This window comes from Trachemys scripta, chromosome 3 (assembly GCF_013100865.1).
Source record: "Trachemys scripta elegans isolate TJP31775 chromosome 3, CAS_Tse_1.0, whole genome shotgun sequence".
Taxonomy (NCBI): Eukaryota; Metazoa; Chordata; order Testudines; family Emydidae; genus Trachemys; species Trachemys scripta.
This window is the reverse complement of record NC_048300.1, coordinates 168,807,713-168,829,537: the sequence shown is the minus strand read 5'-3', so window position 1 is coordinate 168,829,537 and position 21,825 is coordinate 168,807,713. Positions and strand designations below refer to the sequence as shown.

The window sequence follows — 21,825 nt, the reverse complement described above, 5'->3', positions numbered from 1 at the left end:
TACAGGTATCTATCATAGCATCAGATATTTTGCTAATGTAACTTGAGTTGCACAATGAGGTGAAATTTATGTCTCTGCTTATCATACTGACTGATATGGTATAAAATGGCACTAAGTCATCGTGGCAAGTAGCCTAGATGCTGTCATTTTTCTGTATATTCTTACATAATGTAATGAGCATATGTATGTTAACCTTTTCCCACGTTACAATCACTACTTAAAACAAGGGCTAGATCCTTAGCTGGTGTAAATCACCAGCTGCGGATCTGGCCCAATATTTATAACATGTCTTTTTTTTCACTTTTTCAGGTGCATGAAGTTAATTATTCCCTGGAGAAAGGAATCTTCTGTCATTCATCAACACAATTATTTTTAAATCATTTATCACACATTTGACTACAGCCTGTAAGTTTCATATGCATTTCTTTCTTTGAGTTTGCAATTAATCTACTAGAAGGCTAAAAAGACTATGATTGTTGGTTTAAAAAATCAGCAAATTAGAAATATTATCCATTCCTTTTGTCTGGAAATGAGATGAGGTGAACCATCAGTGGCAAATTTTGAAAAGCCAAATGTGTGATGGTCAAAGGTCTGTGGTTAAGTTGAGTATTTAGAGGGAGTTCAGAGATGAGTGATGAAGATGATCAGGGGCATGGAAAAGTTCTAATGTGAAGAGAGATTGAAAAGATTGGGATTAATTACTTTAGGGAGGAGATGAGTAGAAGGGATCAGAGTATACAAAATGATGAATGGTACTGAGAAGTTGGATTGAGAATGTCTGTTCTTCCTGTCTCATAACACAAGAGGAATAGGACATTCAATTAAATAGGAAGGCAGCAAATTAAAAATGTATACCAGGAAATATTTTTTTCACACAACGCATAATTAGATTGTGGAACTCATTGCCACAGACTAGCCAAAAACTTAGTAAGATTCAAAGAGGTATTGGGCTTTTATATGGATAACAAGAATATCTACAGTAGTAATAGTAAATACTTGAACAGTGAAAAAAGTTTGAGAAGTAATATAACACCTCGTGCTTCAGAGCTTTAGCCAACTTCTAACTATTGGGGTTTAGGAGTTGACTCCCCTAGGAGACAGATTATCCCACATCTACCTACTGCAGGGTTTCTTGCACCTTCCTTAAGGATCTAGTTCTGGCCACTGCTGGAGACAGGATACTGGAGTAGGTGGACCATGAGGCTGATCCAGTATGGCAATTCCTATGTTCCTACAGTCTTCTTAAGTGTGTGAGAGTGTCACATGGGGAGTCCAAGATTGCTGATATACTTAAACAATACACTACTTCTTCCCTTCCTGACTTTGCACCAACATTCAGACCTCCTGCCAATTTGGAACAACCTGTCACTCAACATTTTTCCAAGCACCATCCCTCCCATCCTTCAAAAACATATACAAATCTACTTTTCCCCATAGCCTACCAATGATAATACCCATGTACCAGTCTGTGCCTGCTCACTTTATTGTTCAAGGTCTTGTTTGCGAACTATGGTTTCAGTTTGAAATTTGAGTTTGACCATAATATCTTGAGGTAGGCCTAGTGTTCTGTCTTTAGCAGTTTTTTGTGTGCAGCACAACATGCCATGCACAGCTGTGGTGCTATATGAATAACGATAATGCCTCAGTTTGCCTGGTTTGCGTTAATCTATTTGACAATCATTCTCTTTGACAATTTTTGAATATATTTTTTTATTTTTCAGAAGGTACAGTAAAAAAAGCAACCAATTCTCACTCCCCTACTGGTTATGTTTGTTGAGAACTTGTCTTACCATTTCAATACAGCTGGTTAAAAATTTTCAAAATGTGCAGTTTTGATGACATTTTAAAGCAGTTTTCCCACAATAATTAGCTGTAAGTGTTCAATAACAATTTTTGTGATACCTTCTTCCTTTTTTCAACCTGTTTTAGAGCTGGTAAAAACCATTCCGAATATAAGACTACATTTTGATGATCGTTTTTGACCAGCTGCACAACTAATAATCTTCGAGTGCATGCAGCTGTGTATTCTACTTCAGTGTGTGCGCGTCCAGTGCACTGGAGCCAGAAAACTTTACCTAGCAGTATTTGTAGGGTGGCACTCATGACCTCCGGCACTAACCCCTCGCTTGGCCATATAAGAGCCTCCCTCAGTTCCTTCTCACCCCCTGTGGCTACAGTCAGAGCTCTGTGTGGTGTTTTCACCTCACACTTTCGGTGTCAGATTTCTGAGAATTTTCTCTTGTATTTAATAGTTAGTAGTACCTTAGGTTAAGTTTAGTTTTCAGAGTAGCAGCCGTGTTAGTCTGTATCCGCAAAAAGAACAGGAGTACTTGTGGCACCTTAGAGACTAACAAATTTATTCGAGCATAAGCTTTCGTGGACTACAGCCCACTTTTTCGGATGCATACGAAGGTGGGCTGTAGTCCACGAAAGCTTATGTTAAGTTTAGTGTTAGTATAGTATTAGCTAGAGTAGTTGGCTGCCGTGTGATGCTCTCACCAGAGTTCAAGCATTGTCCATTTTGTGGGGAGACCAGCCATGACAGTGATCCCCATCTGAGGAGCTTATTGTGTCTTGGTGAAGTACACAATAAAAAACAATGCTCCATCTGCAAGTTGTACACAAAGATGACTCAGGTGGCAAGAGACTTTCACCTAAAACAACACTTGCTGGAGCTGTTCTAATACCAAGGACTTCGTTTGATCAGTGGTTGCCTTGGATCCAGCAAGTGATGCCCCTCTGCCTTCAGGCTCTGGTGTTTCACCAAAGAGGAAGAGAGGTCATTCACCTACATCTAGTATGGTGAGGAAGAGGGCCCCTAAAATTAACTGGGGAGACTCCTCTCACATTGGACGGAGCAGGTCTGTACAACAGCTCCTCAGTACCACTCCAACATCCGCGAAAGCCTGTACCATTGATTCCAGATCTGTCCATGAGGTGTGTGCTGAGTCCAGTATCGATGACAATGGTGCCAGCTCCAACTGTCTCCGTGTTAACAGCATAACTGGTGCATCACACCTGCTTTGCCTTGAAATCCTGGACTCTCCACTGGCATTCTCTGATGCCATGGCTTCTACTGCCTAAATCCTCCGTGAGCCTTTGGCACCTTCTGTCCATGTCACAGAGCTGCCAGGTTTGTCAGCCCCACAGCTCACACCACCAAAGCCTCACTCTGTGGAATTGAGGCTGATTCAGGGTCTGGCATTGAAGGTCCCCTCGATGCTGGTGAATCCTTCAGTGCTGCTGTTGTCTTGGAGGCAGAGCCCTTTGTTGAGTTCAGTGCTGCCCTTCACCTCACTGCTGATACCCCTCCTGCATTGCTCTTTGGAACCAATGCTGCCTGCATATTGGGATTCAGATGAGTCTGACTGTTTGTTTGCCTGATTGGGGCTGGCTCCCCTGTTGTCACCAGACAACCTCTGAGATTCATCAAGATCCAATTTGGCTTCGTCCTCCCCTTCATTGTCACCTGGGAGGCACCAAAAATTGCCCTTGGATCACCATCAGTACCAAGATCAGCATCTGTCCTGCAGTCAGTGGGCTGGTGCTTACTGGCCATAAATGCCTTATTCGTATGCCCAGTGGCCTTCTGGGAATCTTTGGGATGCTCCTCGTCCATAAGATCCCACTCTTTGACCCGCTCCAGGGCAAGATCACTGGTCATGGTGGTGGCTCCTTCTCCCAAACACCTCAACTGCATGTGACCACTAAGCTCATTCTGTTGGAACTCTGGGGTTATTCTGACTGGATCCTGTGGTGCAAGAACAGCACCTGGTGTTGGCCTGGCAAACCGCCTCTCCATCATCTCCGGATGACTCTGCCTTACAGGAATCTTCCTCTCCCTCAATGCTCAAGGTCTTTAAGGCATATCAGGATCTCCTGAGGCACATGGCCACCACCTTAGGCATCTAGGTGGAATTCCTGCAGGAGAATACACATAAGCTGCTGGATATTCTCCAATTATTAGCTCCAAGAAGAGTAGCTTTCCCGATAAATGAGGATCTCTTGGAGCCTACAAAGGCCCTCTGGAATACCCCAGCTTTGTTGCCTCCCATGGTGAAGCATTAGAAGTAGTACTTTGTTCTCATGCAAGGTTTTGAGGGTTTCTCTCAACCAGCCCTTAACTCACTGGCGGTAACTGCAGCAAATGACAGGGGACATCAGGGAAGGTAGAAGTCCACACCTCAGGACAATGAGTCCAAGAGGATGGACTTGATGGGGCTAAAAATTTATATCTCCTTTTCCCTGCAGATGTGCATCACAAACCAACAGGCATTGCTCTCTAAATATGATTTTGTCAATTGGGAGGCCATGTCTAAGTTCATGGACAAGTTGCCAGAAGCCTTCAGGGAAGAGTCTAAGGCATTCATTGTAAAAGGCTGTATGATGGCCAAGACTTTGTTGCAGTCAGCTCTGGACATGGCTGATACTTCAGCCAGAATTATGGCATCAGCTATGACCATGGGGAGGCTCTCATGGCTGCAGAATTCAAGCATTGTGCCAGAGGTGCAGCAGAGCATTGAGGACTTACTGTTTGATGGCAGAGTTTTGTTTTCATGAAAAAATGACAAAACCTTGCACTCTTTTAAACACTCCTGTGCTATTTTGCATTCTCTGAGTTTATATAGTCTGGCTGTGAAGAGGGGCCACTGTAGCAGCAAAACCACTCTGTGTTTCTTTGGACAGTCCCCCTTTCCTGTAAGGCAGTGGGGCTCCAGGAAGGACCACAGATCCGAAAAGAGAAGGTTCCCTAGTTCTGAGTTTAACCAGCCATCTCCCCGTCCCTCAGCATCCAGCAAACATCCATTTTGACTTGTGTGTCAAGGCAACAATCCAATGGTGACCTCTCCTTCTCCAACCCCTCTCTGGGGACAGGCTGACTTATTTTTATGGTTTATGGGACTTGATTGCCCTGGACAACTGGGTCCTAAGCACCCTCAGATCGGGTTATGCCATACAGTTCCTCTCCATCCCTCCTTCCCACCTCTACCATGTTCCTCTTCAGGGACCCCTCTCATGAGACACTGCTCCTCAAGAAAGTTCAGTCTCTGGTGCCTGGGGGCTATAAAGGAGGAGTAGAATTCCTGGGGACAGGAATTCTACTCCTGGTATTTCCTGTTCCCCAAGCCCAAAGGAGGGATGAAACCTATCCTCAACCTCTGCAATCTCAGCAAATACAGCAGATACATGAGATTCCATATTATCATGCTAGCAACTCTTCTCCACACTTTAAATCACAATGACTGGTTTGCTGCTCTGGACCTTCAGGATGTTTATTTCTATGTAGCAATCTTTCTGAGGCACAGGAGTTTCCTCAGGTTTGTTGTAACTGGCTTACACTACCAGTACAGAGTGCTGCCTTTCAACAAGTCTTCTGTTCCCTGGGTTTTTACTAAGTGTATGATTGTGATAACAGCATATCTCAGGAAGAGGGGAATTTGTATCTTCGATTTTTGGTCGATTGGTTATTGAGGGGCAAGACCAGAAGAGAAGTCCTCTGTCATGCTCCCTTCACACTAAGCCTACTCAATCATCTAGGTCTCATCCTAAACATTGGGAAGACAACGTTGGTTCCAACTCAAAGAATCGAGTTCACTGCTAGAGCATTTCTACTGACTAAGCAATTCCAGACAATTCCTGCCTATGTCTGGAGCTGCAATCTCAACCCTTAACCACAGCCTGGGTGTGCCTGAGGCTGTTAGGCCATATGGCTGCATGCACACAGGTCCAATATGCCAGGCTGCAGCTGTGTTCTCTTCAGATGTGGGTGAAGTCGGGCTACCATCTAATTTGTCATCCTTTGGACAGGCTGGTCCAACTCCCATGCCAATCCTAGATGCCTTAGAATGGTGGACGATTCAGGACCATGTGTGCCAGGTGTTCCTTTTGCTTAGTCACCACTGACCAAGACCATGCCAATCCTTCCAAAATAGGCTTGGGAGCGTATCTTGGATTGCTGAAATTTCAAGGCCTTGGTCAAACCAGGAAGATTCTCTGCATATCAGTGTCCCAGAGCTTTGTGCCATCTACAATGCCTGCTAGACCCTATCAAGATCAAATCCAGCACTCAGCAGCTCTCATATTAATCAACAGTACCCCCGTGACATACTATGTGAATAGACAATGTGCCTTGTCAGGATGTGATCAGGCTCTAGCAGTTCAGATTCAGGGAAAGCATTATACTAGTGGCTCGTCACTTACCTGGGATCCAGAATCACCTGGCAGATCACCTCAGAAATTTCTCCCTGAACCTTGAGTGGCCTCTGAAGCCCAATGTCTTGAGATACATTTTTTCAGTTTGGGGCATCCCAACGATTGACCTGTTGCCCGCAAGAGACAAGGAGAAATGCCGTCCATTTTGTTCTGGAGGGGGACTCAGTCTGGGTTCTTTGACTGATGCTTTTCACCTGATCTGGAAATCAGCACTTCTGTTTGCTTATCCTCCAATTCTGATCATGCCGCAGGTCATTCTCAAGATGAAATTGGACCGTGCCAGGCTCATTGCTCCAATGTGGCTGAGACAATTTTGGTTCTCTGACCTCGTCACATTATTGGTTTGGCCTCCCATAACCCTTCCTCTGCATCCTGACCTCCTCACTCAGCATCACAGTCAGGTTTTGCATCCAGAACTCAGCATCTTGCAGACTGGATACTACGTGGTTAGATGAAAAAGAGGAGCGATGTGCAGAGATGGTCTGGCAAATATTGCTTAATAGCAGGAATCCCTCCAGAGTGGCCTATTCAGTTAAGCAGAAGTGGTTCTTGATTGGATCATTATCCCGAGGAATCTAATCAAAGCTTGGTTGCATCCAGGACATTTTAGAGTAGCTGTTACACCTTCAGTCTTTTGGTCTTGTATTTAGTTCTTTGAGAGTCCAACTGGTGGTGATTTTGGCATTTCATCCGCCCATCCATGGAAAGTTGGTGTTTTCAAACTCCATGGTAGCGAGGTTCGTGAAAGGCATTATTTGTCTCCACCCACCAGTTGAAGAGCCAGTTCCTTTGTGAGACCTTAATACTGTCAAAGCAGCTCTTATGGGTCCTCTGTTCGAGCCTCTGGCAACTTCTTTCTCCCTTTGGTGCCAGGAAACTGCCTTCCTTGTGGCAATAATGTCTGCAAGGAGAGTGGGTGAGTTGCAGGCTTTGATGGTGGCGCTACCTTCACACAATTTTCTAAAGACAAAGTAACCCCGAGGCTTCACCCTAAGTTTTTATCCAAAGTGGTTTCCCAGTTTCACTTGAACCAAGTTATATATTTACCAGTTGTGGTCTTCTCTAAGTCACATTCAACCCCTGAGGAACAACGTCTTGTCAGGTGATGTTTAGCTTTTTATCTGGAGAGGACCAAACCTTTCCATTCCTCATCTTATTTGTTTGTTTCATATGCAGACTGAATAAAGGGTCAAACAGTTGCTTCACAGACAATCTTCTGGTGGATAACTTCCTGTATCCCGACAACATACGGAGTAGCTCAGGCTATGCCTTTTTCATGAGAGCGCAGGTGATGTTGATGGCATTTCTAAGTGACATTCCTGTATTGGACATTTGCAGAGCTGCCACTTGGTCCTCTATACATACTTTTACAAACCACTATGCCACTACTGCTTTGTCCAAGTCAGGTACAAACTTTGGGAATGCAATCCTACAGTCTTTTTTTTTAGATAGACTCTGAGCCCCATCTCCTACTAGTACTGATTGTGAGTCATCTAAGTAGTTCTGGCAGTATCTACTCAGTATCAGCTTATGACTGCATCTACTCAAAAAAGGGGAAAAAATGGTGACCTATCTGTAACTGTGATGCAGATATGTATTTCATGACTCAACCTCCTTCCCCTCTGCTTCAGAGTCCACAATTCTGACATTTGGTGAGAAGGAACTGAGGGAGTCAGGGTGGCACTGCCCTTATATGGCCAAGGGAGGGGCTAGAGTTACAAGGTATGAGTGCTACACAAAGTTCTCTGGCTTCAGTGCATTGGGCATGCTCACACCTAAGTAGAATATCTGCTTCACAACTCAAAGAACAACAGTTACAGGTAGGAAACCTGTTTTGTTTTGTTTTTCATTTAAAAACTAAAATTCGGTGTATGTTACCAAGTGGGTGAGACCACATGATCTTCCCTGAATAAAAATATGAAAGTCTCCTGAAAGAAGTAGAAACTGAGAAGGAGGCTGAAGAACCTCATACCAATTCCAAGTGGGAACTCCAAACATTAAAATCTCATTCTAAAAAATGTAATAACTGAAAACCAATAGAAAGTTGATGGTTAGAAGTATGAGACACCATCCTTTTTTAATGGATTTTGAAGATAGTTGGGACAGATACTTATCTTCAGCTATTCACAGCAGCATGTAATACCATAAAAGGCTTATCAAACTATACCCCATGAAGTGGTTGTGGAATGGACTTTAGCATAAATACAGTTTTCAAGTAATTTTATCATTTAGCAACTTTTGCAATTCTGTTACAAATGCATGGTGGGATTGATATTAAAAAAATTGCATCCAAAAAATGAAAGGAAGAACACTAACCTAGCATTACAGTATAATTCTTACAACAATTTTCATGCAGTGAATCAAGAGAAATGCATTTATGAACTTCCTGTATAAATCTGAAGTTAGTTTTCAAAGTCTGGTACTCCAATTTTACCTACCCTGCTTTACTGTGGTGTTGAAACATAGGTTTGTGAGCTCAAGTCTGAAAATAATATAGCCTTGATTTCTTCCACTTCATCTCCCTAGATTTCATAGTTCATATGTATCTCCATTCCCTTCTCTCAATCTCTCTCTCCCTCTCCCACTATAAATGCCTAGGGAGGAGGTGACCTTCAAATGGCAGAACAAGACTCACATGATTCAGATACCATACATAGAAGATTTCCCTCAACATTCTTATTTAATTTGCTTTCTCTTTGATTTAAGCCATTGCCTTTGGTTTTGAAATAGTAATTATATTGTAAAGTAGTATTAGGGTCTATTTCAGCCCTCATTTCTTTCCTATCCTGCTTGTTCTGAAATGTATGGTTAATTCATGTAAGGGTGTGATGGTACCTCCCATAAGGCTTTATGGAAGTATGCTTAGGATGTTCTGTAACATATCTCCATAAAGGTTATGATCTACTGAATGTATTAATCATATTTGTATGCATGTATCATTTTTGTATTCTAAGTTATGAATGTTATGCATGTTGGCTGTGTATTGGCTTGATTTCTAAATAACCTTAGTAGAGCATTTGGTCAGTTCCTGGAGAAAGGAATGTTGAAATTAAGTACCTAATCAAGAAACACTTAAAGGACAATGGATCTTGGAATCCATTCCAATCCACATAGGAAGTCTACTGGAGGATGTTCAAGGTAGCATGTAAACAATGGATGCTACCTGTAAAAACTGTGAGTCATGCATGGACACGTGACTTGCCCAGGTGACTCCTAAACTCCATTTTGGAGCTGGACTTTGCATAGGAGTGAGGAGGGGGTCTCCACCCACAAGAGAAGTCTATTTAAACCCCTGGGAGACCCCTCCATTTGGTCTTCAGCTGGCTAAAGAGAGACTTCTCTACCCCCCAGGATACTTGAAAGAAACTGGAACAAAGGACAGTGTGCAAGGGGTGTGAGTGATTGCTGGACCCAGGATAAAAGGAGATTAGTCTGTAAAAGGGAGCATTCTGGAACTGGTGAGGATCTTATCTGTATTCAGTTTGATTAGACATAGATTTGCGCATTTTATTTTATTTTGCTTGGTGACTTACTTTGTTCTGTCTGTTACTACTTGGAACCACTTAAATCCTACTTTCTGTATTTAATAAAATCACTTTTTACTTATTAATTAACTCAGAGTATGTATTAATACCTGAGGGGGCAAACAACTGTGCATATCTCTCTATCAGTGCTATAGAGGGCGAACAATTTGAGTTTACCCTGCATAAGCTTTATACAGGGTAAAGGGATCTATTTGGGTTTAGATCCCATTGGGAGTTGGGCATCTGAGTATTAAAGACAAGAACACTTTTGCTTTCAGATAAACCTGCAGCTGTGGGGCAAGTAATTCAGACCCTGGGTCTGTGTTGGAGCAGACGGGCATATCTGGCTCAGCAAGACAGGGTGCTGGGGCCCCTAGCTGGCACATCATGTGTTAGCTCCCAAGAGGGTTTCTGTGATCCAATCCGTCCCAAAGGGTATCCTAGAATCATAGAAATGTAGAGCTGGAAAGGACGTTGAGAAGTTATCTAGTCCGGTCTCCAGAACTGGGGCAGGACCAAGTAAACCTAGACTGGGGGAGAGGGATAGCTCAGTGGTTTGAGCACTGGCCTGCTAAACCCAGGGTTGTGAGTTCATTCCTTGAGGGGGCCATTTAGGGAACTTGGGTAAAAATCTGTCTGGGGATTGGTCCTGCTTTGAGCAGGGGGTTGGACTAGATGACCTCCTGAGGTCCCTTTCAACTCTGATATTCTATGATCTATGAAAGATCTTTTAGGTCCTGCCATGAGGGCAGGGGACTGAACTCGATGACCTCTCGAGGTCCCTTCCAATCCTAGAATCTATGAATCTATCCCTGACAGGTATTTGTCCAACATGTTTTAAATAAAACCAACAATGAGGGTTCTACAACTTCTGTTGGAAGCCTATTCCAGTGCTTAACTACCCTTATAGACAGAAAGCTTTTCCTAATATCTAACCTAAATCTCCCTCGTTGCAGATTAAGTCCATTACTTCTTGTCCTACTTTCAGTGCACATGGAGAACAATTGATCAGTCCTTTTTAGAACACACTTAACATATTTAAGGACTGTTATCATGTCTCCCCCCATCTTCTTTTCTCAAGACTAAACATGCCCGATTTTTTTTAACCTTTCCTAATAGGTCATGTTTTTCTAAAGCTTTTATTATTTTTGTTGCCCTCCTCTGGACACTCTCCAATTTATCTACATCTTTCCTTAAGTGTGGCTCCCAAAATTGAACATAGTATTGTAGCTGAGACCTCACCAGTAGGTTGAGTAGAGCAGGACAATTACTTCCTGTGTCTTGCAGACGACACTCCTGTTAATACACCCCAGAATTATATTAGCCTTTTGCATGACACTGTTGACTCATATTTAATTTGTGATCTACTATAACCCCCAAATCCTTCTCAGCAGTACTACTGCCTAGACAATTATTTCCCATTTTGTAGTTGTGCATTTGATTTTTCCTTCCTAAGTGAAGTACTTTTCACTTGTCTTTATTGAATTTCATCTTGTTGAATTCAGCTCAATTCTCCAATTTTTCAAGTTCCTTTTGAATTCTAATTCTGTCCTCTAAATCGCTTGCAACCTCTTTACTCTATTATCCAAGTCACTAATGAAAATATTGAAAACTGCTGGACACAGAACTGTATATTATATTATTAGAACTCAACTGCTATTTATTTGACAAGAGGTTTTTTTATATGGAAAGTAAGGAAAAACTGAAATAAGGTCAAGGTCACTTTACCAGGGATGTAGGGGGGACGGTGGGGGAGGCAGAGGAAGAGAAGAGAGATCAGTTAATGATGTAATAGATGCAAATAAATCTACTTCCAGATCAGTTTTTAAATAATTTGAAAAGATCTATGTAAGCTCATTAAATTGGAGGTACCTCAGAATGACCTATCCCCATGATATCTAATAAGTCCCATTCATGTAACTTTGGGTACAACCAAAAGTATCCTAAGGGACCTCAGCCTTTCTACATTTCCAAAGCCTTGTCTCCTTCCTGGACTTTTCTATTGTTACTAAGAGAAAGTTTTGGGGCGAACGTCTGAACCTATGCTGATCTCTTCTGGTAAGTAGTCCCATAATTCAGGTTCCCCTCACTGAGCATGACCTGTAGAAAGTGCTTTATAGTTAGAACTTGAGTCTATGCACTTGTACCATCCTTGTGGAGTGCAATTGTTATGGTGAGTTATGGATAGAGAGGCTGTTTCTCAGAGAGTCAAGTTCTAGCCTGTTAATGACCTTGTAGATTAGGACGCAGGCTTTCAATTCGATCCAAACACAAATAGGACACTGTAGTGTTAGAAAGGGGTGTCATGGGTCCAATAAAATGTCATTGAAACCCTCGTCCATTGTTACAACATTTAACAGTTAAGTGTGGTGTAGTCTAAGTTCTCTCTAAACTGTGCGGCCCCGCAGCTGCCTATTAAGCCCCATGCAGGCTCTCAGGGCTGCGGTGGTGAGAGGTCCCCCTCCCACCGGCCCTGGTCCGCCAGAGCTGCCACAGCTGGGGACAGGCGTCTCTCCCCCAGCCCTGAGCTGCGCAGCAAGAGAGGGCTGGGGAGTGTCCTCTCTCTCCCCACCACAGCCCTGGAGCAGCCTGCACCCCAACCCTCTTCCCCAGCCCTGAGCCCCCTCCCACACCCTTGTTGCCTCATCCCCAGCCCCATACCAGAGCCTTCACCCCCTGCACCCAACCCTCTGCCCCAGCCTTGAGCTGTTGTTAAAATCCAGTCCCATTTCCTTGAAGACAAAACAAGACAAACATGCACAAAAGGGGAAGAAAAGAATAGCAAAGATAGAAAATGCCACTTCTGTCTCAGGGCTGATTCTTACTTGTAAACTTACTGGAGAAACACAGACACAACATGCAGGCTTATCAGGTACCCTTAGACCTGGCAAACTTGTACCCGCATCAGGCTGCTTAAGGCATTGCCATTAGCTACCTGACAGGCTCATAAGTGTTGTAAAAAATGCAATCTTGGCCGGCTAAGCTAGACTCATATTAAACAGAAGACGAGAGAAAGAGAGAGAGAGAAAGAAAAGAAATAGGTGAGAAAGGAAAAAGATGCACAAGGAAGGCGGTGACAGCAGGAACCAAATGCCATACCTTCCAGGTGATGTCTAGGATTTATTGGAAGCTGGTAGAGGTGGTGATGTAATCATTTTTCTCTCTCTCTGACTTTCAGGAGCAGAACGATGAAGGCTCAGTGGTGTCATGCTGGATCCTGAGGTCCCAGGCAATAGTGAGGGTGGCAGCAGTCATGGTGGTAAAGTTTTTGCTTCTTTCAGTCTACACAGTCAATGACCCCCAGATATATTATGTCCAAGACAGGGTGACATTAACATTAACCAGTCAAAACACATTTTGGTGATTTCAATGGCAAACATTTCCTCTCGTTTCTAGAATCTTTCAGCTCATTTTTATGCAAACCCATGACTTTACCAGGAGCCTTGAAAACCACTTATCATAAGTCTTTTAACTTAACTATTCAGTTTGCAGCAGCCCATTTATTTCCACCTTTTGCTCACTTTTATAAACAATTTCATGTAACAGACTGAGCTGGACTTTTGTTACCCTCAAAAACTTGAAGTACAGTAATGTGCACAACAGAGGCTTCTTGAACAAATCTTTCAAGTGATGAACCAGCATGAATGTGAGGCTAGAAGACACAAGTCCATCAGAAGCTGACGGTAGGAAGAAGCATACCGTACATTTGTCTTTTGGTGGTGGTTTCTGTACAACTGTTCTGACAAACCTCTCCATGTATGGAGATTTTTCTCCCGCCCATAAGCAGTTGTCTTGTTAATGTTTCCATTTCTCTGCATATTCAGGAAGCATACATATCCAAAGGAATTTTAGGCCTGATCCCACAATTAGATGCTTACAAAAGTACCACTGCACTGGTACAGAGATACTGTGAAGCCAATGGAGCTCCACATGAATACATGTCACTACAGAATTGGGGCCATAGATATTAGCCTTAGACATTCTGCAAGGTTTATTCCTGTAAAAAATATCTCACGTTTCCAGAAGACTTGAATTTGCTATGAGAATTTTAATGCTGAGAGGAAACTAATAAGCACCCAGACCTTTATTTAAACAGAGATTCAGAAAGAAGTTGTTAGTGCTAACCTTATCTAGTAAAGCCTCTTTTAAAGAACCTGCTTTGATAATACAGTTTTGTGTGTGTGTGTGTGTCATAACTGTTTTTTCCTAGAATAGCTTTTCCCCAAAGATCAAAATAGTGCTAAAAATCTCCTATGAAAGTCTAAAGACCAAGATGGCGAAAATCCTGTTCTGAGAATTTGACACTTTTTTGAACTTCCAAGTTTGAGAAAGCAGTAGTTCTTCTAAATGGCAAACACAGCATCCACTAATTGGCTGTACTTTATATCTTGAAAAACATGGTTTAACTGATGACGATGAACAATGCAAACTAGAAGTTTTCAATTAGATACTGAACAACTTAGGCAAAACAGGTGAAAACATTTTCACAAGAAGTCAATGCAAGTTTGCATCACTGTAAATGAAAGGAGAATTGGTCTAAAGCAGTGATTCTCAAACTTTTTTTTTTTTCCATGGACCACTTGAAAATTGCTGAGGGTCTCAGTGGACCACTTAATGATCTTTCCAAATGTTGTTTGTACTGTTAGCTAACTATTGTAAAGTGCTTTGGACAAAAGCACTATATTAAAAAAACTTAATAATAATTAATGTTTTTTTGTTCTACAAATAAAAGCACACAACTCATATTTTAATATCAGTAGTCTACCTTTCTAATGCAATGGATGTGCCCTCTCTCCCCCGCTACAGCAGCCCCTGAGCTGGGGTTGGGAAGGAGGGTCTCTCCCTCTCTCCCCCGCCACAAAGGCCACAGACCTGAGGCTGGGAAGGAGGGCTGTCTCTCCTCAGCTGCTGCAGTCCTGGAGCTGGGGAAAGTCGCCTCTTTCTCTAGCTTCCACAGCCCTTCACGTCCCAAATTCCTCCCACCCCTTCTTCTCACCCCACTGCCCCCTACCGCCTATTTCCCCCAAGGCCACCACCTCACCTTACATGTGTATCTTCTCCAGGGTCCAGGCACCTAATTAGTGGAGCCACATCTGCGCAGCTCCACTAATTAGGTGGGTGGCCCTTCATTCTCTTGTGTGTGTGCGCACCTTAGTGGGAACTATCCACGGACCACCTGAATGGAGCTCGTGCACCACCGGTGGTCCGCGGACCACAGTTTGAGAACCTCTGGTCTAAAGTTTCTTATCCTTAGTTTCTTTATCGGTATTGTTGTTGTCTGTTTAGCTCTGACAATGCATGGTCTATGCTATACAATATACACACAATAAAGACAAATCCTATCCCAAAGAATTTAGTTTGAAAGTCAGACACAGATGAAATCTAGAGATAAGAATAAATTAGGGTAGTTATAAAGTTATTTCTTCCAGTCGTTGTGGGTCTTCAGGAGTGCTCTGAATGAGGGAGATAGTGGCAGCATGGGCTACAGGGACAGGGAAGGCATTCTGTGCATGGGGCAATGTGGAAAATATTCAAAGATAGTAGCAAGAGAAGGAAAATAATGGGGCATCAAAGTTAGTATTACTGGTGGAAGGTGTATGTTGGAAAGAAATGGGAGTAAGATCTGACATATAGGTAGGGATAGAAATACACATGAGGATGAGAAGTTTAACTTGACACAGTATGCCAGGAGAACCAATAGAGGGAAGCATTCAGATGAATGGGTGGGGAAGAAAACGTAAGTTTATTGGATGGGCTGGTGGGGGTAATGTGGGTAACAGGAATACCAGAGATGAAGAAGTTGTAGTAAGGAAGATTCAAGGATGAGGGTGTGGTCAATCATTTTAACTGTCTGGATAGGAAAGGTCAGATTTTTAATGAGCTCTGAGGGAAGAAATGGCAAGATTTGAACACTGCTTGTATATGAGAGCTGGACTAGTTGAGATCATGAGCCTATATGACAAGGAGCATGGTGTTATCATCAGCAAGGAAGAGGGTGGAGAAAGAATAGTTAGTAGAGAAAATTAAATGTTTGGCTTTAGCCATGTTAGATTACACTGGTCTACAATTTTTGAGACGTCGTCTGCTTCAGAGATAAAATATGCTATTTATTATGTATTTTGATGTGCTGAATTCAAATATGACAAAACAACTGATTGGCTACTGTTTCTAAGATATTTAAGTTTTTATATTTTATGTCTATGTATATTGTGTAGATAATTTTTAATAATAAATTGTAAACCTAGGTCTTTTCATGTGTTTATGGTTGCTTTACATGATAATATTTCACCTGTCTTGTTTATGTAACACTTTAAAAATCAGCAAAAGGTTATATAAATAAAATTTATTATGAAACAAAAGGCAAAAAACTATTCTGTACATAGTTTAGTCCTATTCAGTGTCTACTCAGCGCTTCTTGGCTTGTCTCTTGTATTCATTAAATGGAGCATCTCTTGTCACTGTCCAGCAATAGTCTGCAAGCATTGATGGGCTCCATTTGCCCTGATAGCGTTTCTCCATTATTGCAATGTCCTGGTGAAATCGCTCGCCGTGCTCGTCACTCACTGCTCCGCAGTTCAGTGGAAAAAAATCTAGATGAGAGTGCAAAAAATGTATCTTTAGTGACATGTTGCAACTAAGGCTTTTGTATGCCTTGAGGAGGTTTTCCACCAACAACCTGTAGTTGTCTGCCTTGTTGATTACGAGAAAATTTATTGCCACTAACTGGAAGGCTTTCCATGCCGTCTTTTCCTTGCCACGCAGTGCACGGTCAAATGCATCATCTCGAAGAAGTTCATGAATCTGAGGACCAACAAAGACACCTTCCTGTATCTTAGCTTCACTTCACCTTGGAAATTTTCCACGGAGGTACTTGAAAGCTGCTTGTGTTTTGTCAATGGCCTTGACAAAGTTCTTCATCAGACCCAGCTTGATGTGTAAGGGTGGTAACAAAATCTTCCTTGATTCAACAAGTGGTGGATGCTGAACACTTTTCCTCCCAGGCTCCAATGACTGTCGGAGTGGCCAATCTTTCTTGATGTAGTGGGAATCTCTTGCACGACTATCCCATTCACAGAGAAAACAGCAGTACTTTGTGTATCCAGTCTGCAGACCAAGCAAGAGAGCAGCAACCTTCAAATTGCCACAAAGCTGCCGCTGATGTTGGTCATAGTTTATGCACCTCAAAAGTTGTTTCATGTTGTCATAAGTTTCCTTCATATGGACTGCATGATCAACTGGAATTGATGGCAAAACATTGCCATTATGCAGTAAAACAGCTTTAAGACTCGTCTTCGACGAATCAAAGAACAGTCTCCACTCATCTGGATCGTGAATGATGTTGAGGGCTGCCATCACACCATTGATGTTGCTGCAGGCTACAAGATCACTTTCCATGAAGAAGAATGGGACAAGATCCTTTTGACGGTCATGGAACATGGAAACCCTAACATCACCTGCCAGAAGATTCCACTGCTGTAGTCTGGAGCCCAACAGCTCTGCCTTACTCTTGGGTAGTTCCAAATCCCTGACAAGGTCATTCAGTTCACCTTGTGTTATGAGGTGTGGTTCAGAGGAGGAGGATGGGAAAAAATGTGGGTCCTGTGACACTGATGTTTCAGGACCAGAAGTTTCATCCTCTTCCTCTTCCTCATCTGACTCAAGTGAGAATGATTCTGGTGCATCAGGAACCGGCAGTCCTTCTCTGTGGGGTACTGGACATATAGCTGATGGAATGTTTGGATAATGCACAGTCCACTTTTTCTTCTTTGACACACCTTTCCCAACTGGAGGCACCATGCAAAAGTAACAATTGCTGGTATGATCTGTTGGCTCTCTCCAAATCATTGGCACTGCAAAAGGCATAGATTTCCTTTTCCTGTTCAACCACTGGCGAAGATTTGTTGCACAAGTGTGGCAGCATATGTGTGGGGCCCACCTCTTGTCCTGATCTCCAATTTTGCAGCCAAAATAAAGGTGATAGGCTTTCTTAACCATAGTGGTTATACTGCGCTTTTGTGATGCAAAAGTCACTTCACCACAAACATAGCAGAAGTTATCTGCACTGTTCACACAAGTACGAGGCATCTCTGCTCACTTTGGCTAAACAGAAATGTGTCCCTTTGCAAAATCAAACACTGACAAATAAGAGAGCACGACACTGTATGATTTCTAGAGCTGATATAGGGCAATTTGTTCAGCAGAGTGATGTAAGCTTCGTTATGATTGCATCATCCATGACTTCTAGGAATAACATGATGCAATTCGTATCATGGATGATGCAATACCAGCTTCAGATTGCATCATTCATTGTTTTGCCTAAAAAGCAAGTACTGTCCAAACCCAGTCATAGATTTATTCATAGATCCAGTCAAAGATGTATTTTAGTCATTTCTGGTTTAAATTGAGATCCCTTCCCTTTATAACTCACTTATACTCCGCCATTCCCAAGTCAAGGGTTGTATATACTGACCCAATAGCATATCTTGAAAACTAGAGCTAATCAACAATTTTAAGCATCATTTTCATTCTCAGTGACCCAGAATTAGTAAAGTTTGACTACATTTATTTCAGAAGCATTTTGGCTGTAGAGTAGTGTTACAGTTGTCAGCAAGTTATCCATGACAAAATTTGGAAGAATGAAGCTGATATGTAGGACTGAACACAGGGAATAGAGATCAGGTAGAGAAACAGATTTGCGAGTTACCAGCCTAAAGTGACTAGCTGAGTCTGTGAGAGTAGATGAAGGTGCCTATGGAAATGAGTAGGTCAAGGAGAAAACCCTGTCAGTAAAATGGGATCAGCAATATTTAGCTACTAAACAACACTTGTAAAGTGTTAGAAGACCTATCTACACATCATTACAGTGATTTGGCGAGGCGGGGAGAATGGAACTTGGAATTTCCTGGCTCCCAGCCCGCTGCTAGATTTTGTTTTAAAAAAACATTAGGTAGTGTAGTTGGAGATTTTTCCATTAGAGCTGGCGGAGATATTGGTTACTTTTTTCTTTCATTAAAATATACAGTCTTTTTTTATTTAAAAACTTTTTACAAAAAAGTTGGTGTTTATACAATTTTTCATATTCCTGTCATTTTTTTGATGAAAAAAGAAGAACAGGAGTACTTGTGGCACCTTAGAGACTAACAAATTTATTAGAGCATAAGCTTTCGTGGACTACAGCCCACTTCTTCGGATGCATATAGAATGGAACATATAATGAGGAGATATATATACACACATACAGAGAGCATAAACAGGTGGGAGTTGTTACTCTGAAACTTGTCATTTTTTTGATGGAATCATATGAAAAATGTCAGCAAAAATGTAACCTATTGGTTGTCTCAACATTTTTTTCACCCTATTTGTTATATTTCATTGTCACTGTATAACTTTTTCTGGTATTACCTCTTCTGTCCTAAATCAGAACTCCCATGATCCTGAAATGAATTTCAGATTATACAGATAGTTCATTTTATTCATGAACATTCAGAACAAAATGCCGTTTGTACAAACATTCATGTAAGCAACAAATATTGGATTTGCAAACAGGTCATACTAAAAGGTGAACTGTCAAGCTGGAGGGAGGTTACTAGTGGAGTTCCTCAGGGATCGGTTTTGGGACCAATCTTATTTAATCTTTTTATTACTGACCTTGGCACAAAAAGTGGGAATGTGCTAATAAAGTTTGCGGATGACACAAAGCTGGGAGGTATTGCCAATACAGAGAAGGACCAGGATATCAATCAGGAAGATCTGGATGACCTTATAAACTGGAGTAAAAGTAATAGGATTAAATTAAAAGTGAAAAATGCAAGGTCATGCATTTAGGGATTAATAACAAGATTTTTTGTTATAAGATGTGGACACATCAGTTGGAAGTAACAGAGGAGGAGAAGGACCTCGGAGTATTGGTTGATCACAGGATGACTATGAGTCGCCAATGTGATAGGACCATGAAAAAAGCGAATGCAGTCTTGGGATGCATCAGGCAAGGTATTTCCAGTAGAGATAAGCATGTGTTAGTACAGTTATACATGGCACTGGTGAGACCTCATCTGGAATACTGTGTGCAGTTCTGGTCTCCCATATTTAAGAAGGATGAATTCAAACTGGAACAGGTACAGAGAAGGGATACTAGGATGATCTGAGGAATGGAAAACCTGTTTTATGAAAGGAGACTCAAAGAGCTCGGCTTGTTTAGCCTAACCAAAAGAAGGCTGAGGGGAGATATGATTGCTCTCTATAAATATATCAGAGGGATAAATACCAGGGAGGGAGAGGAATTATTTAAGCTAAGTACCAATGTGGACACAAGAACAAATGGATATAAACTGGCCATCTGGAAGTTTAGTCTTGAAATTAGACAAAGGTTTCTAACCATCAGAGAAGTGAAGTTCTGGAACAGCCTTCCAAGGGGAGCAGTGCAGGCAAAAGACATATCTGGCTTCAAGACTAAGCTTGATAAATTTATGGAGGGGATGGTATGATGGGATATCCTAATTTTGGCAATTAATTGATCTTTGACTATTAGCAGTAAATATGCCCAATGGCCTGTGATGGGATGTTAGATGGGGTGGGATCTGAGTTACTACAGAGAATTCTTTCCGGGGTGCTGGCTGATGAGTCTTGCCCACATGCTCAGGGTTTAGCTGATCTCCATATTTGGGGTCGGGAAGGGGGCCCTGGGGGTTTTTCACCTTCCTCTGCAGTGTGGGGCACGGGTCACTTGCTGGAGGATTCTCTGCACCTTGAGGTCTTTAAACCATGATTTGAGGACTTCAATAGCTCAGACTAAGTTAGGGGTTTGTTACAGGAGTGGGTGGGTGAATTCTGTAGCCTGCGCTGAGCAGGAGGTCGGACTAGATGATCATAATAGTCCCTTCTGACTTTAAAGTCTATGAGTCTATGAAAACAAAATTTGAGACTGAATTCAACAAATAGCTTCATTTCAGTTCTTCCTGCTCTTTTTGACATACAGTGACTCTTTGTGAATGATGCTCATGTTGTACCAATGATAAATGTATGAGCCTCCCTACTGTGCAACAGCCAGAATTTGTCTGGTTTGGTTCATGCTAAGAATATCCAAATATAATCATGACATCCTGCGTTTCAAGGGAAAGAAGTAGTTTTTTTTCCTCCAGTGAAAGCTTCTTAGTTGGCTGTTGTGGAATAGAAAACCAAATAGAAATAATTACACAGTAATTTTGCATGTGCTACTAGAAGAGAAACATAATTAGGTAATGATGTTCTGTAGGACAAGAGCTTTCAAGTCACAAGGCATATCCTCCTGGTGAAGTGTGGAGATTTGGTAAATGAGATATGATGCAAAGCTAAAATATCTCTGAAATACATATTCATAGCTTCCTCTCCCTTTTTTCAGGTCCTGTATAAGTGGCAGAAGCTGCCACTAGGAGTTTCCTCCTGCTTCCCCATGTCCTGCACTAAGATCAAAAGTGGCAGGAGTGGCCACCTGGAGTCACCACCTCCTCCTCCTTTTCTGCTCTGAAGTCCATGAAGGCCTGCAGCACTAATCACAGTGGGAGGGCAGCCGAGAGAAGTATGAACATGAAGGTGACAGTGAAGGCAGTAGTGCAAGGAGTGAGAGCCACAGAAATAAAATAGAGAAGGCAATGCTGAACAGGCAATGCAGCCAGACATATGAATTTCCATGTTCTAAATATGAGTCCAACAATCACAGTGTGTGTTGTGTTACCACATTTAGGCAAATGATAGCATGAGACCATGGAATCTGAAGAGACGACTAACCTAAGCTGCTGGCTTAGTGCAAAGCCAAAAGGTACTGGGGTTGAAGAGGGCAGCCCACAGGTAGGCAGAGGCAGCAGGCCCAAACCCTCCTTGCCAGTGATGGGTGGCAATCATACTGCAGTCTGCTCCAGTGAGCGGGGGCTAGATGGGGACTGGCAGTAGCCAAGACTGGGCCAGGTGGGGATAGGGGGGTGGGGTTCCCTGGGGAGGGGAGACCCACCGAGACTGCAGGGATATTGCAAGGGGCAGAACCTCAGTGGAAAGGGGCACTGGGGTCCGGAGAGACATGGGGGCCAAGCAAGGTGAGACAGGGGCCTGCAGAGGG

General features: G+C 42.4%; 1 long non-coding RNA gene across 1 annotated transcript; it reads left to right on the top strand.

Moving 5' to 3' along the window:
• The first annotated feature begins 328 nt into the window (after nucleotides 1-328).
• LOC117874042 lies at nucleotides 329-21,568 on the top strand. The gene is made up of 3 exons (XR_004644875.1): nucleotides 329-405; nucleotides 12,916-12,996; nucleotides 21,115-21,568. It is a non-coding gene; the product is annotated as an uncharacterized LOC117874042 (long non-coding RNA).
• Nucleotides 21,569-21,825: the final 257 nt, after the last annotated feature.